This window comes from Hyaena hyaena, unplaced genomic scaffold (genome assembly GCF_003009895.1).
Source record: "Hyaena hyaena isolate Hyena2069 unplaced genomic scaffold, ASM300989v1 scaffold_1028, whole genome shotgun sequence".
Taxonomy (NCBI): Eukaryota; Metazoa; Chordata; class Mammalia; order Carnivora; family Hyaenidae; genus Hyaena; species Hyaena hyaena.
Window position 1 is genome coordinate 477,989 of NW_024081664.1, and position 21,676 is coordinate 499,664.

At 36.7% G+C, this 21,676-nt stretch overlaps 1 pseudogene; it reads right to left on the bottom strand.

Annotated features, from left to right (window-relative positions):
* Window positions 1–19,275: 19,275 nt before the first annotated feature.
* LOC120223706 lies at window positions 19,276–21,337 on the bottom strand (annotated as a pseudogene).
* Between the last annotated feature and the right edge of the window lie 339 nt (window positions 21,338–21,676).

Sequence of the window (21,676 nt, forward strand, 5' to 3'; positions counted from 1 at the left end):
CTGAATTGAAATTTGGGCTGCACCTTGTTGCTGGAGAGAATTTATAGTACAGACTCAGCCAGATTAATTGCTCCCTTAAAATAATATGCTTCAGAGGAATGGGGAGAGCTCATAATTTCTACAATATATCACACTATTCACCATTTCAAAGAAAGATGACAACATGACCCTTTTGCAAGAGAAACAAATCACCAGAGAATAAAAAAAATAACCCTGAGTTTGTAATTATCAGGAAAGAGTTTTAAAACAGTGACTATATCTATGATCAAGGATGTAGAGACAATATAATGGTAATAACATAAGATAAGAACTCTCAGCACAAAAATCGATACCTTAAGAGAAATCAAACTGAAATTCTAGATGTGAAAATGCAGCATATAACAAAATATTCACTAAATAGGCTTATGAGCAAAGTGGAAATGGCAAAGGAAACAGATGGTAAGTTTGAAGATTGATCAGTAGAAATTACCTAATTTGAAAAATATAAAATGATTATTGAGAGAAACAGTATGGCAGGGACCTGGGAGACTGTATCAAAGGTCACACATGTGTGTAATTATAGTCCCGATAGAAAGCAGAGTGCAGTTCTGAAAACAAAAAGCGAAAATAGATACAATGGCTGTTTGGGAAAAGCATCCGTTTATATGAGTTTAAAAGTTTAACAACTCAGAGAATATCAGACTGAAATTTAAAAAAAAATCGAAAAAAACAGCCTGGGTGGCTGAGTCAGTTAAGCATCCAGCTCTCGATATTGGCTCAGGTCATGATCTCGCCATTTGGTTTGTGAGTTTGAGCCCCCGTGTCAGGCCCTGAGCTGGCAGCACAAGCTTGTTTGGGATTCTTTCTCCCTCTCTCTCTGCCCCACCTCCCTCTCTCCCTCTCTCTCTCAAAATAAATAAACATTAAAACAAACAAATAAACCACTTAAGTACATCACAGCCAAACATCTAAAGAAAAATAAATAAAGTGAACAAGTAGAAAGAAGCCACAGAAAAATGATGCATTACACATAATGAAACTTGGTTTGAATATTCAAAAACTAGGAGGCCAGAGGAAGTGAGAAAATAGTTGTAATTCCCTAATGAAAAACTATATTGTAAATGGTAGTTGCTTTCCCAAAGCAATTTAATCCATAATCCAGCTGAAATTCCAGACATATTAAGTAAAATGCAAAAGCAAAAAAAAAAACTGTTACATAAGTCTTTAAGTATCATAACATGTATCTAAATATAAAATACATGAAAAGAATTGAGAAAACAAAAAAATAAAATTAAAAAAAATGCTCGGAAGAGAAGTTAACCTAGCATTCTATAACTGTGAAAAATATAGTGGAAGAATGAAAGCTAAAGAAAGACATGAGTTGAAAGTAAACTAAACTTTTTTTTTCCACCAAAGGACATGCAAAACAAGAAATGCTAAGTAAAATTCTGACCTGACATAAAATGCAAAAAAGAGAAACTTGAAGCACATTAGAAATACTAATAGGAATGAAATAACCAAAACCATAACATTGCATTCTGAGATTTAAAATACACATCGATGTGCTATATATTATAACTAAAACATCAAGAACCTATATAGTTGAAAGTTTTCCTCATTTTAGGAGGAGTGGTAAAATATTAACTCTAAGCTCTCTGATGTTTAATGTATATGCTGGAACCTTTAAAAAATAGACAAATGATGTAAAAGAAAAAAATATTTTTCTGGAAGTTCCTTACATTCATCTAAAACTTTTGAAAGTCCATAAATCAAGTTAAAATACATTATAACTATTAAAATTACTGGAAAATCCAAGAAGGGAAAATGCCAATAAGTGCTAGAATTTTGGAGATTCTACTAGTAGTGGCTTTTATTGGGGGGGATTTCAATTGATACTTAAATATGTGTAAAGTATTAATTAAAGTGAAACGTCTTTATTGAAAAGGAATAAAAATAATTTTAATGAAGAGAAAGAAAAGTATTTTGAATAAAAGACCAAACATGGTGTTTAACTTGCAGAATTACATCATACTCCATGTTACAGCAAAACTCCAGCACAACTCATATTAGTTCAAATAATTCTTCAACCTGCTACAGGACATGTTCATTCTCCTGATGGCTTTGCTACTGTGGGTATTTGTTTTTTTTTTTTTTTTACCATGGTTCATCTACATGTTTATCAATGATAAAATTAATTCTGTATTTTTCTGTGGCTTTGTTGATAGCCTTTATCTGTTGTCAATAGATTTAACATCTTTATTTTCTCTTGATAGTCTCCAAAATATAATGGAAAGTGGTTTATTCTGAAAAAGGTCTGTGATTAAGTATTTCACTTTTAAATACACCTAGTCTAGTTATTCTCGACAGAATTTGTCAAGCATCTGCCTAAGGGTGAATGGTGTACTAACAGGGTCTCATTCCAGATGGTTATACTACGCATTTTAATATGGAATCTTCATTTTCTGTGCCAGTGAAACCAAATTATGTTTCTAATATTGGACTATTAACTATGAGAGATCTTCAATTTGGTGTCTGGATCACAGATCATAATATCAGTGTAATTTTCTACAACAAATTGTTCCCTCATTTTTTTTCCCCCAATAAGCATCTGCTGCCTTGAAAGGATTACATTAAGCTTTAGCTTGGATTTCAAGTTCAGGTTTGCTGTGTACAATTTGCACTGCTTTGAACAGCTGGCTATCACTTTTGCTTTCCCATTTCCCTCACAGTTGAAATGATTTACCACCTGTAGATGCATCCTGTTTCTTCTGTGTTCATTTGTTAGGTTAATTAACTTTTACTCTTTTTGCTTTTTTTTTCTTTATACAAGTCTTAATAGTTAATTCAACCACAAACAGCTAAAGGGTGTGCATTGTTGTACAAAAAATAAAAGAAAAAACTGCATTGAGAAGTCTGTAAATTGTGTGAATTTTTCAGAAAAGCAAACTAGTTTCCTCAACCAACAAATATTATATTAAAGATCTATCATTTCACAGACTATTCGATTTTGATATTAGAACATCCAGACTATCAGTAAACCAAACTTTTGATCAGAAAACCATCTTCCTTGTCTTAATTTTTCCCACAGAAATATCTGCTTCATTACCACAAATACAGTCAGGGAATCCAATTTTAATTTCTAACATACCCCTAGGTTGTGATACTTTCCTGGTAGTTATGTTCGATCTGCAGCCAAAAATGCTTTTTCCCAATTTCCCTTGCCCCACCTTTTTTTCTTTTTGCATATCTCAGTGATCATAGTTCTTCTTTTCTTTAAAACAAATTATAAATTCTAAAACAGTTGAGTCATGATGTTAACAAATGAAAAATATTTTATATTTTATTTTTAGTTCCTGTAGATTTCACCTGAGAAATATGGATATAAAACTTTTTTGTTTTGGCCAAAAATCTCACAGCAGTTTGTTTTACTTTACTTAACAGTACAAGAGAGCAGCATTCCAGGGTAAGTCCTGTGGGCCATAATTTGTGTGCTGTGATAAATTTCTTTGGCCCCAGCTCTGTCTTGAGCTGTTCAATCAGTAGCAAATATCAATCATATTCTGATTAGTTTTATTGAGGTACAACTAGGCAGCCTCCAACCCAAATCTTGCTACACACCTCTCACTTACTTTTTAGGAGTTCCTCTAATGCCATGGAAGATGACATCTATGATAAACCAGGTTGCAATCCCACATGCACACCTAGAAAAAGTGAAAGTCAGCACTGCAAGGCCAACTTGACCATCTGAGGATGGTAATTGTGGTTAAATTCTTTCCACTTTTATGGGAGAATTGAGGGTTTGGAGGGGGTGCAGAAAGGGCTCAATGTCCAGATGATGGGTGACTTTTCAGCTTTCAAAGTCAGTGGGAAGCCATGGAGTTTCACTTGATGCTCTCTGATCAAACATCCCCCCTGGCATTCCCTGTAATCTTGGCAGACGTGATTTCCAGTTTGTGGTGTCTGTCCAGGTTTGTATCGGTGGTGGGTAAATATTACCTAATGGAAAACGCACTGGCATGACCACCTCTCCCCACTACAACCCTGCTGATTTGTTCCTCTAAGGGTACTTTGTAATTCTACTTTTTTTTTTTTTCATTTTTTTAATGCCTCTGAGGGGAGTTTAATTCCCATGAATTTGGGATATGGCTTTCATGAATGCAGACTATGGTGACACAGAGTCAAGTATCTTTTCTCCCTTGAGAGAATGGTTAGAAAAGACCCTTGTAGGAAATATTGTCATTTCCCACCACTGTTGCCGTATTTCCATCCCTGAGGTTAGCCTTAAAGCCAAAGGCAAAACTCTAATATTCTACTACTTGATGAAAGAGTAATGAATGTATTTTATTTGGAGGCAAAGGTTAAAACCCTTTACAAATTTAGGGGTGCCTGGGTGGCTCAGTTGGTTAAGTGTCAGACTCTTGCTTTTGGTTCAGGTCACAATCTCATTGTGAGTTCAAGCCCTGTGTCCAGCTCCACTGACAGTGTGGAGCCTGCTTAAGATTCCCTCTCTCCCTCTCTCCCTCCCCTGCTTGCACTCTTTCTCAAAGTAAATAAATAAACTTGAGGAAAAAAACCTTCACATATTTAAAGGGAGAGTTAAGAACTGCCCCTAAGCTAAGACTTCTTAAAAATATAAGCAATTTTCTTTAATCTTTTATACACAGAAACATAAAATGAATTCTCTATTCATCAAAAGGAGTCAGCGAGCTTGTTGACCAGTCATTCTTAGCAGTGGTCACCTTGGTGATGCTTTGTAGATTGCTTTTCCCTTTTTCCTTAGTCTACTCCTCTGGCTTCTCAATCCTGCCCTCAGGAATTATTTTCCAAATTAATCATTGACACTGAGTTTTTGACCCAGATTAAGAAAAAGTTAATATCATCAATATATTTCTTTTATACTTTTCTCTTTTGCTACTTGATGAATTTAATTGTCTCTCCAAGAAAAAAAAATGTGATTATGTATTACATAACGAAGTTGAAATAATGAAAAGGTTTCTGGGACATAAAAAATAAGCATAGCCTCAAGTACCATAAAACCAGTAATAGTGTAAACTGGAGGTATTACTATCCAGCAAAAAATATAAAGTAGCCACTGAAAATTTTTTTAAATGTTTTATTTCTTTTTGAGAGACAGAGAGACTAAATGCAAGTGAGGGAGAGGCAGAGAGAGAGACACACACAGAATCCGAAACAGGGTCCTGGCTCCTAGCTGTCAGTGCAGAGCCAAGTATGGGGCTCAACCCCATAAACTGTGACATCATGACCTGAGCCGAAGTTGGACATTTAATCGACTGAGCCATCCAGGTGCCCATAAAAGTACCCACTTTAAAAATACTGGAAACTCCTCTTTTTTCTACTCTCTATCTATGTATCCTAAATCCCACATGTAACGTATTCTTTTTTCCATTATAAAAGAATAGGTAACAGTGAAGAGGTTGACAGGACTGTATGATCATATGTGCCTGCTGACCAGGGGGAATTGTGGGTAGATGTGCAATTGCTAATGTTTTCCACACAATTTAAAGAAGTACCATTATGTATCTCAGCGCTCTAGGAGCAAATGATAGGAACAGGGGAACAAAGCTGTGAAATGCACAGATCTCTAGCAAACACATATAAGCACACACACTCACACAATGCTTAACATATTTTCACCTCCATTCCTTTGCCATATCTTCAACTTTATAAACACTTATGTTATTAAATCACTCTGAATAAATGAGCGCTGATGATAAGAGTTATGCCGACTCTCCCCCTGAAGTATACATTGCAATTCAAGGCAAGGTAATGTGTTTGTTAGCATTCCTTTGCTCTGCGGCTCTTTTCAGATTTCCATTGATGTGCAAAATAGAAGAAGAAATAGAGAGCCTTATATTTATCTTTCACAAACGTGCTATTCTTATTGTTTTGAATATGGAATTCATCTTTGAAAAATGGGCAAAGAAAGAAGTATAACGATTGAAGTGGAATTTTAAAACGGCTAATGGTTTTACAGTACCATTGTGGGACCTCCAGGTGCAAAAGATCATTTCAGCTAAAATGTGAATATACAAGTGAAAGAGCTAAAAGATTATAAAGTAGGCAAGAATGAGAGCAATTTAGATTTTATAGGAAGGATGCCAATAAGTAACTTATTGAAAATTTCATTTTTGGGATTCATTAACATGATGTATGAAAGCATTTATCTGATATCTGTTTGTAGTAAGCAGTGTTAAGGCCCTACACATCTATAGTGAATGACTGTACCTAGTATAATCACCACATTTTATAGAAAGAGATTATCCGAAAGGTTAAATAACTTGGTTAATTTCATATAGTTATCGACAGAAATGAGAATACAGTATTATTTTCTGACATATTTAAGGTGATCCATATTAGGGCCCTATGGACAAGAGGCATAGTATATAGCAAAAATAAAATTAATGTCATAGTTAATTTCTATGTAACAGCAATTATCATCATCATCATCATCATCATCATCTAACTAGCAATTGCAATAATAATAAATTATATATGAGTTTACAATTACTAGACAACTAAAAATCTATGTATTTGTAAACCCAAAATATCAAGTTAGAGATATTAAGACAGTTCTTATCATGGTCACTGTATATACTGTAAATTAGAGTGAATTTTAATTAGAGCTAAATTTCCAGAAGACTTTACTTATACCAAATTCCACTATCCCGTACTAAAATTAAAATAATAATAATACAATAATAATAATATTACCTTAAGAACTTTAACTACTTATTACATAAAATGCACTCATGGTAAATAAATTAATGTTAGAAAATACTTATTTTCCTAATATATGTCTTACTTGGTATCTTATTGGTATGTTCTACTGATTTAATCAAGTGATTGAAATGGATTGGACAAAGATAGAGAAAAAATAAGGATTATATACAAAGTTCTGTATTGGGAAACTAGGGGAATAAAAGGCTTGTCAAAACTAGGAGAGAGCATATAGGAAGAAAATATATTCTATATTTTATTTTATATTTCCACAAGGTACTGCTCAAACGTTAGGGAAGTGCCTTATGATATCTTCTCCAACAACCACTCATTCATCCGTCCACCCAATCATCCAAATTCACTGAGAATTAAGCATTTATATGTTGCTTCTGCTGATCAATTTAATAGTGTGTAAATACTTGATGTTTAAGCTTATCATAGCAAGATTGTCTATCAATTTTTATATGGTTTAAAATGCGATATTTTGAAGATATTGTTAAAATGTTTATACAACCCAAAGTCTACACATTTAATGCAATCCCTACAAAATACCAGCGTTTTTCACAGAACTACAAAAAACAGTCTTAAAGCTTGCATGGAACCATGAAAGACCCTGAAAAGCCAAAGCAATCTGAAAAAAAGAAGCTGGAGGGACCACAATTCCAGGCTTTGTTTTACATCACAAAGTTGTAGTGATCAAGACAATATGGTACTGGCACAAAAACTGACACATAGATCAATAGAACAAAATGGAAGACCTAGAAATGGACCCACAACTATATGGTCAACTAAGTTTTGACAAATCAGGAAAGAATATCCATTAAAAAAAGAAAGTTTCTTAGAGAGATGGTTTTGGGGAAACTGGGCAGCAACATACAGAAGATGAAACTGGACCACTTTCTTACACTACACAAAAGAAATAAATTAAAAATTGTTGAAAGACCTAAATGTGAGAAAGGAAACCATAAAAATCCAAGAGAAGAACATAGGCAGCAACCTCTTTGACGTTGGTCGTAGCAACTTTTTACTAGATATGTCTCTGGAAGCAAGAGAAACAAAAGGAAAAATGAACTATTTTGACTTCATCAAGAAAACAAGCTTCTGCACAGTGAAGGAAACAATCAATGAAACTTAAAGACAACTGATGGAATGAGAGAGGATATTTGCAAATGACATGTCTGATAAAGGGTTAGTGTTCAAAACCTGCCAAGAAATTACCAAACTCAACACCTTCAAGACATAGAATCCAGTTTAAGAAATGGGCAAAAGACATAAATAGACATTTTTCCAAAGAAGACATCCAGATGACTAACAGACACATGAAAAGATGCTCAACATCACTCATCATTGGGGAAATACAAGTGAAAACTACTCTGAGATTCCACTTCACACCTCTCAGAATGTCTAAAACTAACAACACAGGAGAAAAGAAATGTTGGTGAGGGTTCAGAGAAAGAGAAACCTTCTCCCACTGATTCGAAGGAACACATGCACACTGATGTTTGTAGCAGCATTTTCAACAATAGCGAAATTCTGAGAAGATCCAAAATGTCCATGGACTGATGAATGGATAAAGAAGAGATAGAATATACATACAATGGGATATTATTCAGCCATCCAAAAGAATGAAATCTTGCCATTTGAAACAAAGTAGATGGAGCTAGAAAGTATCATGCTAAGCAAAGTAAGTCAGTGAGAGAAAAACAAACATAAGATTTCATTCATATGTGCAACTTAAGAAACAAAACAGATGAACATAGAAGGATAAAGAGAAAGGTGAACCATAAAACAGACTCTTAACTATAGAGAACAAACTGAGAGTTGTTGAACGGAAGGTGAGTGGGAAAAGAATTAAATGTGTGATAGGTATTCAGGAGGGCACTTGTGATGAGCACTAACTTCTACTTCTGAAACTAATATTACACTGTATTAACTAAATGGAATTTAAATTTTAAAAATGTGGTATTTTGATACTGCAAACACTCCTTTTAAATTTTCATGTTACTTCATTCATATAGAGTATAGTATGAGTGAAGCACATAGTATGCTAACATAAGGAATCCAGAGGTTTCATTTAGGATCCTTCCAGATCTTGCCTCATTTCTCTCTTCAACTGGCTGTTCATCAGTATCTTTCTCCTATCCTTTAATAAATGGGTAAATGTAAGTAAGTGTTTCCCTGAGTTCTGTGAGCCACTCTAGAAAATTAGTTATACCCATGAAGGGATGACTTTAAGTGTGTTTAAAAAATAATGGCTAAAAACTCACAAAAGTGTATCTTTTACTGTACACATAAAGAAAAATATCATTTATACTTTTTTCTTTTTTTTAAAGATTTAATTTAAATTCAATCAGTTTACAAATAACTATCAATCTAAGATTTTAAAAGTATGATATTTTTCCATTGAATCACTATGGTGTACACTTGATAGACCATTTATATTTTGAAAATCTGAAATCAACAAAGTCATCAACGTCATTTTATTCTCATTAAAGAAAGTATTTCATGATTATCTAGAATTCTTAAACTCAACACAATATGGAGTATATGCTCATATACACTCATTGTCACCACTTCAAGGTATTATAAATAATTTTAAAAATATAACTTTTATAAAACTATAATTTCCATATTCTCTTTTCATAGTTTTAATAATTTTTCCCTAAGAAATCATTAAATGAACAGAATTTAGCACACTGAAGCAAGATCAATTATCATTTATTTTTCATTGTTCATGATATTCCTCATGTTAAAATAGGAGGCTAAGAGAGAATTCTGCAGATACTATAGCTAATATAAACTGCATGAAAAATTTCATTCTACAAGTTAATAAACTTTGTCACATAATTACACTTTTAAAAAATAAAATTAAAATAAAGTAAAATAAAATAAATAGATCAAGCCTAAAAATCCCTCTTGAAAAGCCATTTAAGCAAAACCAAATTTAGTTTATTTCATGAACAAAGGCAAAATTTAGGTTATTTCTTATGAATGTCTCTAATAATCATAAAAGAAATTTAAGTCATCTTCCTAACATGATATGAGGTAATCACTTTAAAACAATCCTCTGTTGTCTGAAAACCCTCACCGTAATAACCAATCATTGTAAAAGGTTAAACAGCAATTTTATTTACTTTATAAGCGATCCTGTAACATCATACCTCTGAGCTTCATAAAGTATTGGGTTTGAAAGCTCCCAACATGCAAATTATTTCTTACATGCACAGTAAATGCTTATTAAATACTATTTTATTATTCTAGTTTTAATTTTTTACCGTTTTGGGATTTTCAGCAATTTTCATTCTGTCCTATTCAGGTTGCAATTATTTTTTTAAATATTTTATTTATTTTTGAGAGAGAGAGAGAGAGAGACAGCATGAGCAGGGGAGGGTCAGAAAGAGAGGGAGACACAGAATTTGAAGCAGGCTCCAGGCTCTGAACTAGCTGTTAGCACAGAGCCTGATGCGGGGCTCGAACCCACCAACCGTGAGACCATGACCTGAGCCAAAGTCGGACGCTTAACCGACTGAGCCACCCGGGCACCCCTCAGGTTGCAATTATTAATGGTGGTAGATAGTAGTGGTGTCTGTGTCTGTGTCAAGGTTGTGAACTGTTTACAATACAATGTTTCTAATGGATCAATCTAAAATAAGATGCATTCTCATTTCTTGACATATCCTTCCTCCCTTCTAAACATGAGCATCTGTAGAATTCTTAGAAGTAGAAAAAGAAACTAATGTTTTCTAAATATTTGTATGTACATGTATTTACATGTGTATATATTTACATCCATGTATATAATTTAAATCTAACTTCCATTCAAACTTCTTAGAATAGTTTATTTTCTCTTTAAGGATTTTCTCCTTTTCTTCAAAGACATGGTTTTATATTTTTCTAAGTAACTATTGTTCCAAATTCAAATGTAGGTGTGAAAACTTTAATGGTTATATGCAGTTACCATAGACTTTTACTGCATTTGTGAGAACTATTTACTAATAACTTGTAAACCACAACTATGGTCTTAATATAAATTAACTGATCACATATGAAATAAACAAATGAGATGAAGAACATTAGTTTTGTCTACTCATTCGTTACTTAATTTTAAAAGATAAAGTCTAATGAGACTAAATGAGCAGTAACTAGTTATTAAGCGTAATGAAGAGAAAATAGGCATATATAGTTAATAATGTTAAGAAAAAAGTGTCTAGCTATAATTAAATCAAAAAGAAGTTTTATATTCGTAAAGCAAGCAAATCAAGGTGTTACATTTGATAAAAGAGAAATATTTTAAACATAATATATGCAAAAAACTTTTTTATAATGAGATGATATATAAATGAATGCAAACTAAGAAATTATAATCGTATGAAGCAAATTATTGTAAAACATTTAAAACTGGAACTTCATACAAATTCAGTAAAATAGCTATGAAAGGCCTCAGAATAGTATCCTCAATACTTTTATGATTGATTCCTTTAAATGAAAATTCCTTAAAAGTTAGAAGTTAGGATTAGCCTATTATCATATATACCTGGTTGTTTCAGAAGATTATGCCTACATTTTGCTTTTTGCTTTGTTACTGGGCTATTTTGTTTAAAATATAAATTGATAATACAAATGTTTTGAAACAAATAGAGCTAGGTGATGAGGTAGGTAATAGGCAATAATTTCTTCAACAACTATTAAAGGAAAAAGTTTAAAAACACTATGTTCAGATTGAATAATATCTTTGTTCTGTCAGCTAAATAATACTATCTTAATTTTTGAAAATGTTATTTTTAATCACAAATTATAGTTAAAAATGATGTTTGGAAGGTACATAAGCTGATTGAACCTTATTTGGAATTGAAATGACAGAATGTAATAGGCTAAATTGTATCCCCCAAAAGATTAACTTCGTGTTCCTTAGAGTCTGTGAACATTGCTTAACATGATAGAATGTGTGATTAAATTAAGATTTTTTAAAATAGGCTTCACGCCCAAAGCAGAGCCCAACTGGGGCCTTAAATTCATGACCCTGAAATTGAGAGTGGGTCGCTTAATTGACTTAGCCACCCAGGTGTGCCCCTAAATTAAGGATTTTAAGAGAAGGAAACTTATTCTGGATTATCTAGGTGGGCCCTAGATCCTTTCTAGACAAGTGTCTTTAAATAAATTAGACAAGGATGTGAGACAGATACAGAAAAGAAGGCAATAAATGCAGACACAAAATAAGAAACACTCATACTTGAAGCTGAGAGAGACAGGAAATACCTGTAGTATGATCCAGACTTTAGTGTGAGCCTTTTGGCCTCCAGATTGTGAGAAAATAAATTTGTATTATTTTAAGTAGCAAATTTTTGATAATTTTTGATAATTCCTATCCCAGACTACAAAACTAACATGGAGAGAAAACTTGCATTTTATTTATTGATAATTTAAAATTAAATAGTATCTTGGGTTTTAAAATTTATAAAAGGGCTTGAATGGATTGTAGGATAGAAGATAAGTGTAATTAGGGTACTTAAATTAGCCGGTCTACTGACAAAATGAGAAAAAATTATTAATTAGTACAAATTAAATCATTTTGTGTCTGAGTTTCACACATAATTTAGAAGTTTTAAATTATGAATATTTGACAATAGAACTAACCTGCTTCCAGTGCAGTAACATGAAAACTAAGGCTTTAAGCTTTAAGCATTTAAGAAGTGATAAACAAATTGGATTGATATCAAGAATGAGACATTTTACTTAATAGCGTCTTATGAATTTCATGTTGCAGATGTGGCCTCAAGTGTTTACAATATGTTTTCTACTTATTTGTATCAGTAACTCCAAATATTTACCAGGTTTTCATGAATTTGGGCCAAGGATTACTTTTAATGCCTCTCTTTGTTAAAATTTCTTTCTACTTCTTCTTTGGCAAACTTAAATATGGTGGTTTAAAATCAGGTGGTTAATAGGATGCTTTTGCATTTTCACTATGTTTGTAATTGCACCAATATACACATGGGTTTTTGAAGCTGGTCAAGGTCTGAATATTAAAAATGAAGAAAGATCCACTCACTTTTATACAAGGCTGTCGAACAGTCTGAACATGACTCAGTGAGACAGGTCAATCTTCCCTAGTATTTATTTCTCCTTGAGTCCCTTTCACTTCATTTGTCAGGCTTGTCTCAATGGAATTAAGTCCCATTCATTTTCATTGCTTTTCACTGATGGTCATCCAGAACTTTTTCTATCTGCAGTGTATTACAGACTCTCCTGTATTCATTTTATAATTTTGTTTTAAATCTTTTGAAGCATGAGCAAGGAAAAAGTACTAGAATTTTCCACGGTCTGGCTCCTTCTTTATTTTTATTCAGCGATGTGAGATAAGGGAAGTGAATTCAGGATTTCAAAACATACATACAATATATCATGTCTAGACACTGCTATGTGAGTAAAGGAAATTTCAGAGCACAAACGCTGGCTTGTCTTGTGACAGGTAACCTACCCACAAGCTGACAGCACATAGAACTCCCATCCTGTAAATACGCTGAGCAATAAGGTAGAGGACAATAGTCTGTTGTTTTTATAGCTCCTCCAAGAGAGATTTGTCATGTCACTCTGACTTCATAATATTGTTATTAGCAATTTTTCAAATGTACCACTATAATAGAATTCATAGCCCATTTTATTTTTGAAGCCTTTAGACCAATATTTTTTTCCATTTCATTCTCCACAGCATTTATTTATGTATTGATTGACTTACTCATTTCTCAATAGGTGCATCATTAAAATAATCATTTGTAGATAAAATAGTAAGCATTTTAATATAAATGCATCTTTAATTTTTCCAAGAAATAACTTTTCTTCATTCTCATGCTGCTGCCTTAGCTTGGTTGCTTATAATTTCTTGCCTGGAATAATGTATTAGCACAATTAGAAAATATTTTACATACCTCTGCTCTTGCATTTAAATTGAAATTGCCAGGGCACTTTGGTGGCTCAGTCAGTTAGGCGTCTGACCAGCTCAGGTTATGATCTCATGGTTCATGGGTTCAAGCCTGCATCAGGCTCTGTGCTGACAGCTAGCTCAGAGCCTGGAGCCTATTTTCAGATTGTGTGTCTCCCTCTCTCTCTGACCCTCCCCTGCTCACACTGTCTCTCTCTCTCTCAGAAATAAATAAAACATTAAAAAAAATAAACTGAAATTGCCTACAGAATTACCTCAGATTATCTAAAAACAAAGGCAGCCATTGTAATCAATTAAAAAAAATTCCTTGTGATTTTATAATGTCACCAAAATAGAATTTCAAATTATTTGAGAGAAAGTCCAGCCATTTTATCATGTGATGCATACTTAATGGGAAAGGAAGAGGCAAAATTAACTGTTTCACAAAACAAATGTTAGAACGAATAAACAAATTCAGCAAAGTAGGAAGATACAAAAATCAGTTTAATTTTTTATACTCTAATCATGAACAATGTAAGAAGAAAATGAAGAAAACATTTTCATTCACAATTGCATTAAAAAGAATCAAATATTTAAGAATTAACTGAGGTGATGAAAACAGTATATAACTGTGGTGGCATTTTTTCTTACCCATTCTGCCAATCTCCGTGTTTTGATCGACATACATAGATCAAGTATATTTAAGGTAGTTTTTGATTGGTGACACTTAGGTCTGCTATTTTATTATTTGTTTATTTTTTTTCTTGGGTTTCTTGTTTCTGTTTCCCTTTTCTTGCTTTACTGAAGGTTACTTGAATATTTTTCTAGGATTCAGTCTTGTTTTATTTATAGTGTTTTGAACATATCAGTTTTTATATTTTTGTAGTGGTTGGTCTGGATTTTACAATATTCATACATAACTTATATCAGCCTACTGCTTCCAAAATTTTATCCAAATTCAAAAAACAAAGTTGTCTCTAAATAAGACAATTGTTTCACAGGCCTCAATAACCTCCATTTTTGCCTTGATGCTAATGCTCTAATCTGGGAAATAACTCATATGTTACAGTGCAAATGTTCATATATTCCTCATAAAACATTAATTACTTATTCCACAGGTTTTTTTTTTATTTTTAGTATAAAGAATCCCCTACATACTATTTACATGCCAAATTTTGTTATACATTTACATAAAATATGAACAGAGAAATATGCTCATATTCACTTTATAGTAATCCTCTTGAGACAAATATTACAATCTTTGAATATATTCTATCACGTTTTCAAAACATTACTGGAATATTTCAAGATATTAGTTGATAATGTGGTTACTTTAAGTCATCTTCTTAACAATAGAATTTCATTGAAATAAACATTCTTTACTTTTGTTGCTTTCATATACTGTAACTTCAAAGTCATAAATGACATAAAGGATTGTTGAGATGAATATGAATATATAGAAAGAAAAAAAAACAGTTGACAAATTATAAAAAGTTGACAAACAGTATAAAATCCAAAGACACGATCAAGAAACATTTAGATAACCTCCTGGCCATATTAATAATTCTTTCTTTTCTACATAAGATTCATTAGCTTCTAATTCTAATAATAAAAAATTCTCTAGCAATAATCGTCTTGGTGTTGGTGGAAATTACATTGATTAGTTTCTCAGTAGTTTTAGACATCTATTATTTGGGGAAAAAAGTTTACAAGATATACAAATTACAGCAATTTTATTTATTAAGCAATAAATATATATTTATTAAGCAATATTTATTTATTAAGATTGTAAACACTTAAATATTAGGAAGTCAGTGCTTTTTAATTTAATAGAAAGAGACACCAACAACTCTTCTTTGTGTTCACTAGAAACTTTCAAGAGTAAAGATGGGAGGGGAGGTGGGGAACCGGGCAGAGGAAGGATATTAAAGAAACATAGTAATCGTTTCTCCACATCCTCGCCAGCATGGAGGAGGGCACTTGCGGCGATGAGCACTAGATGTTATATGGAAACCAACTTGACAATAAACTATTTGTAAAAAAAAAAAAAAAAAGAATGAATGTGGTAAGATACTAGTAAGGGTTTTTCACTGTGGTTTACCAAAATAAAATAAGATAAAATTTTGAAAAAAAAAAAAAGAAACATAGTAACCAAAACAGATCCATTCTCATTCTGAGATTCAGTTTATGATGAGTTATGATGAGTTATCACAATGATGCAAATGCTGTGTGCCCTGGGCTTCCTGCCTTCATCAATGGGGTATTTAGGGAAAGGAGGCATGGGGAGTCCCGGAGGGGGGCACAGCCTTCTCAACACAGCCCACTTCTGTGCCAACATCAGTGTTCATCTATATAGGGACTTAAATGTACTTCCAAAGTTGAGTAGTCTGAGGAACAGCACATAGCAGGAGGCCAGAAGAGGAAGAAAATTGATCTGTAGCGAAACCTGACTGGGGAGAAGCTATTTAAGCCCAAAGGCTTGTTTTAGAGATAAAAGGGCACAGATCCATCAGAAGAGATGAAAGTCAAAAAGAACTTTTGTCACCTGGGCCCAACCCCCACATTGTTATAAACTATAGAGACTCCATGGAATCTTGAAACTTAGGACCAATTCTAGGGTACAGCAGAGCTTCCCCAGTGGTGTGGCGGCATCAGTGAGCCATCAATCAGTCACAAGAGAGGCAGGGTACAGACTCCCTCCCCCACCATAAGCAGCCTTTGCTGTTTATTCCAGCGTGACCTGTAAGCATTACCCTTTTCCTTTAAGGAACAGACTGGGAACAGCCTCGTGCTCTACAGACACCCTTTTAAAACTGTTAATTTTTAAACAAAGGGTTCCGAAAATTATGTAGCTGCCCTTGAGTACAGAACAAAAAAATGGGGGGAAAAAAGACATTCAAATGTCAAACAGAGCCTTGGAACAATACAGCAGGAGCTCACCTGGGCTGCAGGGCAGAGGTGGCAACAAAATTAAGTAAACAGAAGGTTGAAAAAAATAAAATAAAATGAATACCTTCTGCCAGTTATCCCAAAGTGCTCTTTGCCACAATACAATGTTTCAAGTAAACAATTCAGAGAAAGGTGTGCTGGATACAGAGGAAGCAAACAGGACTTCAAATGGGGGTGGGGTCAGGTGTGACTATGGGGACCTGCAGAGGAACAGGGTGTGGCCAGTGAGTTTGGCTCATGAGTGGCTGACTGTGCGACACATCTGACTGCACTCAACCAGACCACCTGTTCAACCACTGGACCTCAGGTGGTAGATCATGGGGTAGTTTTTGCTGTTTCAGGGGCAAAATTTCAAAGGTTGTTTTTTTTTTTTTTTTGGTTTACTGGCAAAATGGGAAAATTCACAGTTTCAGGTTAAGTATAGAGACAACCAGCATCCACCAAGCACACTGATCCATTCTCAGCTACCTGGTTATGTTCTGGTAGATACCTCCTCCCTCAAATCTGACTATTCAAACGTTGGTCCTCACCAACTGTCTGGGAGGGACCCCTCGGGCTTGAAAACTTAGCAGATTTGTGACTGTAGTTTTCTACACATTTTCGTTTTTGAATCTCTAATGGCCAGTGTGGGGAACAAAGGGGGATGCCAGTCAGGGAAGAAAAGTCTCAGCACAGCTTTCCTGAGAAGAATGACCCAAGGGAACATTTAGCAAGGAGGGTGTAGAAGGGGGAAGTGGCCACTTGCATGAAGTCTTCCATGTAACATTGACTCCACCAGAAAGCCATGCAGCTCCACGCAGGCTACATTAATTTAGGGCTGTGGGAAGGGCACCAGATCCAAAGGGGGCGGAGCTTTGGTTTGTCCATATGTCTTAGTATATAGCTTTCCAAGTTTGGGAAGGATCAATCACAGGAAGGAATGGGGATGAAAGTCCTGAATTCAACTAGCTCCAACTTTCTAGAACTTATATCCATTGCCCAAAGGGATCTCTGCATTTATCCTAAAAGAGACTATCTGGAGAGAAAGTAAAGAATTTTCTTGTTTAAACATATGACACCTTTCCCCTCTCCCCACTATTTCTAGCCCCTGCTTTCCAAATCTCTGGTCAGAGCTGTCCCCTGGAATATGGATTCTTGCTGGGGAGAAACACATTTTCCTGAAGTCACTTATCCAAAAGAGATGCTGGGTGATATGTATACAAAAGCAAAAATAAGTACTAATGTACAAAAAGGCTTTGTGAGTTCATTAAAACCACTTGCTTGTGGGACAGCCCTGAGATTCTGCTGAGTCCCATCAAGGGCAATGTTTTACGTCCAAGGCCAGGAGACTCCCAGAGCTCAGCTAAACAGGGTGAAGTAGTGTGTTACTGAGGTACCACCGTGTGAATATGTGAGATGTAAGGACCCTTTCCCTCAAATTTTCTTTGGGCAAGACCCCCTGAAAAATCAAGTAAGAATGAAGCCAACCAGCCCCAAAGACTGGGTACATGCATTCCCCTGCCACCCAGGGAGGGCCTGAACCAGATGCTGTCCATTAGTGCCCCCTGGTGGGGATTGAATAACAGACAGATCAGGATAAATTCTAGCAGGTCAAAGGTGAACGGCCAAAACTCATGCCCAATTAGCACAAAATAAGTGACAGGTTACCTGACTGGGACAGACAGAACACACATCCCTCTACATACTACCAGTTACTTGGGTCTCTTAAATCCTGAAGGGCTCACAGTCCACTGCTCTCCCACCTCATGAGGTTTTCTCAGCTACACTATAGGCCAAACACACTTCCAGGTGGGAGACTAGATATAAATGAAGGCAAGGCTGGTGCGGTCAGAGACATCCCCACTTCTCCACCAGGACACTCAAGGGCAATTAAGATAGCTAGATGCCAGGTTAGTAAGTCAAAGTGGCTCCCTGTCCTTTTTACCCCACAGGGAAGGCCTGACCTGCTGGGCCATCACTCCATAAAACCATGTTTCTTTGGAACTAAGGAGAAAAAGGGAACCTCCATTCCTGTCCATCTAGGCTGCTGCTTCAGATGGTGCTGCAGGGTGCCTCTCTGGCTGGCGAAGATTCATCCCAAAGCCTTCTGACCTACACAGGAAGTTTGTTTCGAGTTTGGATCTAGCTGCCAAAAGATTTTACTGTCCAATCAGCAGGTAAGAGCATTGGCACAAGCAGGCAACTCCAGCCCATCTGCCTTTTCCCAGCTGAGCCTGGGCCTGGACCCTGAGGGGAGCTGGCCTGCTGACTAGTCTTTTCTGAATGACCACGTTCCCAAAAATCTCTCTCATAGCTGCTGTCCCAGCAGAAATCTGGCTATAACACCCCTAGTGAAAACCTCTCTCCACCTCCACTATTCAGGAAGGCTGTTGTTTGGATTCTTAGCAGCATCAAACCTATCAGTAGGTTGGGGAAGGTGGTCTAGATGAAGCCAATTGCCTGACAAGATCCCCAAACTAGCCTCAAAGGAAGAAAAAACCACAGCCCTTCACGGGCAAGAACAGGTAAGGAGGTAAACATGATAGGGCCGCTGCTTCCCCAAAACCATAACAGATCATGGTGCTATTTCCTCTTTTGTCTTCCTTAAACACAAGACAGAACAGAATTCCCAAAAAGACAAAATTAAAACTTCAGTTGAACAGGGAACAAAAGCCATTAGAAACTCAGAGCTCCTTTGGCTCTTCTGGCATCTAGTCAGCTGTCCAGGTTCTTTTTTGCCCCTTGGCAATGGAGAAGGTACGAGATGCTCTACGCAACGGTGACGTCAAGCAAGAGGCTGCCTTTGTGCACGGCAGCACGCTTGCTCGCGAGGTGAAGGGTGGAGCTTGCAGGGACACAGATACAGCAGTACAAGGGCCCTTGGGTGTGTCTTCAGGAGGCGCATGGACTTCTGTATATACCGTACAATGGTACAATTTCTTGTTTGTGTGGATCCACCAGAGGTTGTCAAACTCACTTGTGTGCAAACCTTTTGCCACCGACCTTGCAGCTGCACTTGATGTTGTTGGGTTGGCCTTGCAGAGCCAGCTCGTCACTCAGGAGCTCCTCTGCTGGCAGCCTCCACTTCTGCATGGCTGGGTGCTCTGGCCCCAAATCAGGCCGTGCATCAAGGCCTCTGTTGTATTTGTGCTGCTGACATGGTAGCGACACACAGCCTCCCACTTGAATCTCTGGCTGCACAAGCAGTGGTGGAAAAGTGTGTCTTCCAGGCTTCGGTGCACAGCTAGTGCTTCTCTAGGAGATGACAGTCCACAAAGCTTTTCACACTGACAGAGGAGGAGAGGATGAAATACCGAGATGGGAGAGCATGTGCCATAGGAGGCTGCAGAGGTTAAGGTAGTGCTGGTCACAGGTACTCAGGCCCGGCCCTTCCAAGTTGAGATGGTCATGGATGTGGCCCAGGGCCTTGTGCAAATCTTTGGATAGTGCCTTCCCTTCCCACAGGCAGCACATTTCAACTCTTAGAGGCTGTGCCTGAAGACAAACCCAGATTCTTAGGTAGAGGAGCATTGGGGTAGACAGTGATGTCATTCTCAAGTGTTTCATCCCATCAGTGGAGGGTCAGCTGCCACTTGGTAATGAACTTAGTTTGACACATGTTGCAAGAGAATAGAAAAATACCATTGTGGGACAGAACATAGGACCCTGGGAGTTTTGGTTCTAGAAGCTGGTCTCACGGAACTTGCACTTGCTTAGGAGCAGGTCCACATGGTCATGAGCATGCTGTCAGGTCAACTGAATGTTGTGCTCTAGAACTTTCTTCACACCCAGCAGGGCACGGCCTTATCATCTCAGTTATCACTCGGTCTAAAAGTCAGCTCATCACTATCATCACTCAACTCAATCACCTCCTTGGCGATGCCTATCACTCCAGTGGGATCTTCAAACTACAAATCATCATCTCCTGGGCCCTCCAGCTGGAGCTCATCCATCTTCCCAAAGCCTGGATCTTTGGAGTGGTTGCTATTGCTCACACAGGAGTTGGTTCCAGTGGTGACTGTCTATTTGCATTGTCAGGAGTGACTGAACTATTTTTACTGAAGTCTCCATTGCTCTGAACTTTGTATGGCTGGCAGGAGCTGGTGCTGATTTGGGTGGCCATGCTGACGGTGCCTCTGACTGGCTGGGTCATCATACTAGGTGAAGGGAGAAAGAGCATCATCGTCCTCTGCCTTTGGGGGCAGTGGCTGCTGCAGCAAATACAAGCTATGGTTGGAGTCATTAGTGATATTTCTCTATTCTTCTTTATAACTTCCTGCACCATTGCTAGGTAACACATAGTTCCTATTAGGACCAAATTGCTCCCCATCATCCCGGAGTTCTTCAAGGGGTGGTTGCATTCTGCTGAGCTACAAGTATGGGTACCACTGGTTCTGGTCCAGGGTTTCGCTGCAGCAGTGCTCCTTAGGACAGGAAAGTGGAGTGACAGGCCCAGACAGTTACCTCATGGAGGACTCCAGTGTTGATCAGGTCTGTCAAGAGCTCTGATGTGTAGACAAATGTGCTGCCAGAATCTTCTCAAGGTTGACAGGGGTGATAAAGTCCACCACTTAGGTCCTGGCAGCATGAAGCCAAAAATTCAGGAAAAGATTCTGGAAGTATCCAGCTAGCACAGCTTAGTGGGCCAGGAAGGAGTAGACCCCCACCGCAGTGGTGACGTCCCGCATGATCTCCCAGATCCGATACTTCACTGAGTTTCTTCAGCAGGCTGTTGGGGTGGTTACTGCTTTGCAGTTTGATCCTCATGCCCATCTAGGCTCCTAGGGAGCTGCCCTCTTATCAGCACGGTTTATAGAGCTCCATTGGGCCTGAGCACCATCATCGCCACCTCACACAAAAGCCGGCCCGCCCTGCCTGGCCCGACCCGACCAGGAGGGGGCGCCCTTATAGTGAATATTTCTTAAGTGGTAACGGAGACCTCAAGGTCCTCTGCAAATACTATCTGTCAACTCTTCTCCCTACCCCACTCATCTCTGGCCCGGATACTTGTAGGAGCTTCCTAACACATCTCCCAGCTGTCTCTCTCATTCTACTCCAAACGTATTTCTCTGTGGCTGCCACAGCGATCTTTTTTAAAAAAATAAAGTAATA